This window comes from Panthera tigris, chromosome X, assembly GCF_018350195.1.
Source record: "Panthera tigris isolate Pti1 chromosome X, P.tigris_Pti1_mat1.1, whole genome shotgun sequence".
Taxonomy (NCBI): domain Eukaryota; kingdom Metazoa; phylum Chordata; class Mammalia; order Carnivora; family Felidae; genus Panthera; species Panthera tigris.
The window spans coordinates 38,375,948-38,380,441 of record NC_056677.1 but is presented as its reverse complement, the minus strand read 5'-3'; the positions used below and the strand labels follow the sequence as shown (position 1 = coordinate 38,380,441).

At 48.3% G+C, this 4,494-nt stretch overlaps 1 long non-coding RNA gene across 1 annotated transcript; it reads left to right on the top strand.

Annotated features, from left to right (window-relative positions):
* The first annotated feature begins 1,991 nt into the window (after positions 1-1,991).
* Positions 1,992-4,253, top strand: LOC122235345. Its single transcript, XR_006213411.1, has 3 exons — positions 1,992-2,599; positions 3,559-3,692; positions 4,065-4,253. It is a non-coding gene; the product is annotated as an uncharacterized LOC122235345 (long non-coding RNA).
* The last annotated feature ends 241 nt before the right edge of the window (positions 4,254-4,494 follow it).

Below are 4,494 nucleotides of genomic sequence, written 5' to 3'. Positions count from 1 at the left end.
GACGGAAAGCCAATGGAGGGTGCCACTTTTTCGTATCAAGTGACGCCGATTGCTTGAGCTAATGGGCTGGCTTCCAAGAAGTCATGTAAGGACTGCATCTCAAGACCATCTGTCCAAGGGAAGGAAGGGGGGGGGGTCGGAATCTACCAACTCCTGTCTTCTGGGGGTCAAAAGAGATCAACTCCCAGTCAGATATCAACTCCCTGCACTTAGGAGTTGGCATATGTATAGGCTGTACACATGCCTCCTTGTCGAGGAGGGGAAAATTCCAGGGGGAGGTGAGAGCCACATGGAGGAGGCATGAGGTGAGGTGATGTTGGAGTGTGTCTATGTTATGTTAATCACAGAGCTCAGACAGAGATGGTCGTCACCACGGTAGAGAGGGCGGAAAAACTAGTGAAAGGCCCAGTGGACAAGTGAGGCTGAGAAGAAGATGTTAAGTGATGTCTGAGAAACATCGATATAATGTCCCTCCCCTACCTCAAACCCTCCGGTGGCCTCTTAGTCATTTTGTCTAATATGCCTAGCCTACAGAGCTCCTACTTATTCCCCAACTCATCCCTTCCTATCCCTTTTTCAGACATCTACATCAGCCACCATGACCTTAATGGTTTTTGAATATACCGGCCTTGTTTTCACATGTTTACTGGTGTCCCTCCCTGCAAAATTTTCCCCTCAGATTCACATAGCTACTTGTCATGGAGGCCACACCCCCAAAATCCCCTCCTTAGAGAGCCCTTCCCTGGATCACCTACCCCCACCCAGTCACTCTCTATCAGATCATCTGGTTTTATTTTCCCCGTGGTACTTACCTCCATCTGTAATTACCCCAGTCATTCTTTTGCTTGTATGTGGTCTTCCTCCCATGACTAGAATGCAAATGTTCTTATCTCACCTGGGGATCAGGCCTTCTGAGGCTTCCATGTAATGATTGGTGAATCCGAAATAGTCATTAGAGATAAAAATAGAGAGCTAGAAGAGATCCATCCCCCAGGGCACGGTGGCACCTTGACTTCAATTAATAATAGTAATTCCTGACTTGGGTTCCCTTTCTTCCCCACTGAAAATCTTTTGGTGGTTTCTTACTGCCTCCAGGAAAAATCCCCCAACCCTCAGGATAGTAGAAGATTCTCCTTGATCTGAGCTCTAGCAGCCTGCTTTCTTCCCCGCGTGTTCTTTCACAGGAGCACTGAGGGTGGATGGGCAGGTGGCCCACAGCACCATTCTCGAGGACGCCATTTTCATCTTTGTGAATGGCATCCCCTTGAGCTCAGGGTGCACAACCCGACCTGGACAGCCCTGCCCTGCCTTCTGCCAGTAGACCTCCAAAACACCCTGCTCGCTCTTGCCCCCGGGGCCCCCGTGCTTCCTCTTTGCCCCGCCTGAAAGGCAGAGTTCACAATGTCAGCCTACCTAAAACCTACCGTGTCTTCCAGGAAGCCTCTCCTCTCCTTTGTGCCCTCGGAGCATCCTGTGGTGTTCTGGTCACAGTCCTCATCCCGATGTGCTATAACTGGGTTTATTGGTCTCTGTCCTCCTGTGGTGTATCCAAAATGGCCGCATCAGGTGGTCTACCCATACAATGGAATACTATTCTGCCTTCTAAAGGAAGGAAATTCTGACACATGCTGTGACACGGGTGAACCTCGAGGACAGTATGCTAAGTGAAATAAGCCAGAGGCAAAAAAGACAAATATTGTACGAGCCCACCAGTGTGAGGTACTTAGAGCACCCAAGTTCACAGGGACCGAAGGTAGAATGGCGGTTGCCGGGGCTGGGGGAGGAGAAATTGGGAGTTCGTGTTTAACTGGTACAGAATTTCAGTGTTGCAAGATGAAAAGAGTTCTGGAGATGGGTTGCACAACGTGAATGTAGTTAATGCCACTGAACCGCACACTTAAAACTGGTTAAGATAGTAAATTTTATGTCATGTGTATTTTACCACATTGTAAAAAAAAAAAAAAAACGAAAAACTTTTAAGGCTACAACAGTATGTTGCATGCCCACATGTCCTTGTTAATCCATCATCAAATGATGGAGTCTACTGCTCCTCTCCCTGAAGCTTTGGAAAACCACTGTGACTGCCTTGATAAATAGAATCCAGGAGAAACGCTGCTATGCGGCTTTCTGAGGCCGGGTCATAAAAGCTAACACAGCTTCTGCCTGGGAAATGGGCCTGGGGATCCCAGAGCTATCATGAGAGAACTCCAGCTACCTGGAGGCCACCGCGCTAGAGAGACCACACGGAGAGACCACCTAGAGACGGAGAGAGATGCCTGACGAACAAAAATGGGATGGTTCCTATTACGGCTGGGTTGTGTGCCCCCAAATTCATATGTTGAAGCCCTCAGAACGTGAGTGTGTTGGGAAATAGGGTCTCTAAGGAGGTGGCGAGGTTAAAGTGGGGTCATGGGGTGGGCCCTAATCCAATCTGACTGGTGTCCTTATGAGAAGGGATTTGGGCACAGAGAACGCACAGGCTGAGGGGTCACCGTGTGAGGACACAGCAAGAAGGTGGCCATCTGCAAGCTAAGAAGAGAGGTTCAGAAGAAGCCAGTACTCCTGACGCCTTGATCTCTGACCTCCAGTCTCCAGAACTGTAAGAAAATACATTTGTGTTGTTTAAGCCCCCTGGTTTGTGATAGTTGGTATGGACTAAACGTTTGCTCCCCTTGTCCCCCGATTCATATGTTGAAGCCCTAACCCCTACAGGGATGGTATTTGGAGATTGGGCGTTTGGGAAGTAACTAGGTTTAGATGAGGTTTTTATGATGGGATTAGTCCCCTTATAAGAGCAAAAGTGAGAGGTCTCTCTGGGCACACACAGAGGAAAAGCCATGTGAGGGCATAGTACAAACCAGAAGAAGCTCCCCCCAGGAACCAAATCTGCCAGCACTTTGATCTTGGACTTCCAACTTCCAGAACCGTGAGAAATAACTTTGTGTTCTTTAAGCCGCCCCATCTATGGTATTCGTTATGGTAGTCTCAGCAAACTAAGTTACCCTGGTCGTTCTTAGATTGAAGCCCTAAATTTCAGGGTGGGGTGGGTGGGAGGCGGGGGCGGTTCTTATGTAGTAGCCAATCACCGGGCCAACTTGACAATGGACGTCTCGAGGGCCGGAATTTTATCTTTCATTATTATATTCCCAGCATTTCATACATAAATATTCTCCCCCCCCCACCCGATGTCAGAATGACTAGCATAACAACTGGATACATTGTGAGGTGGGGGGGGCCACACCTGTCCCAAATGGGCAGCATCTTAGGTGAATTGTATAATTGGATTTCAGAATGTCTGGATACATAAAGCTGTGCCAAAACGATTGACTTTAGCAGATTAATCCCATCCCTTTCCTCCCGGCAGGCTCAAGCAATGTGACGCCTTCGATCTTTGCAATTGCTCAGTGGCCTAATCAGACCTTTAGCAGACCCTCCCACCCGGCAGGGACTATCGGAACCTATAAAAATCATCCTGGCTTACATCTGCTTCCCCAATCATGACTAGCTGGGATTTTGGACCACGATCTGTCTGTAATGATGTCTCTCTGCTCTCCGTAGCGTCCAGATTTATTGAATTTGAAAGTCTGGGATCCTTCTTGCTAAGGACGAACCTCCTGGGTTTACAAACTCCTCACCCAAGTCTCAATTCAGAGTCACCAACAGCTGCTCAGCATACGCGATGTAGGCTGCAGGTATACTTTGCTAGTAAAATAAACACCCGATTCACATGCGTGTGCGATCCAGAATATCACCCAGATGTGGGGACGAATACAATGGTATCATCTGTGGGAAAAGCACACTTCGCTGTTGCAATGGGCAGAGCCCTTGACAGAGATGATGTGCAGCTTGGCGTGTGACAGGCGGAGTCGTGAAGGCCACACCAGTGGATCCCACCCTTGAGCCACAGCCTGATTCTGTCATTGCTACAAGCTTGTTGATTTAGGGATAAACAATCTAGATTAAAAGAAAAAAAAAATCCCACAGCTTTTTGCCCAATTTGGAGCTGGGCTCTGTTTGCAGTCTCGGGATGTCGATGGTCAGTAGAATTGTCTTTGTCCAAGCAGGCAGGGCTGTGAGACGCCGAGTCCACTCGGTTCTGGGCTGTCTGCTTCGAGCCTGTGCACGGCTACCTGAGCAAAGGCCAACAGTGGTGACGTGGGACAGCGGCAGAGACAAGAGCGACTTTCTGTCAGTGTCATGTCAAGGCCCCCAACCTCCCAGCTGGAGAGAGAGAGGAGGCAGCGGCTGAGAAGGAGAAGGTAATTTTTATGTTTTGAATATTTTATTGAAGTATAATAGACAAACAGAGAAGTACATAAATTATAAATGTACAGCTCGATACATTTTCTCAAACTGAAAGCACTCACGTAACCAAACCAGATCAAGAAATAAAGCGTGACTGGAAGAATCCCAGAAGCCTCCTCGAACACTCCCCACTCACTATCCCTGTCCCCAAGGGAGACTTCTATCTTGACATCTAATAGTATCGGTAAA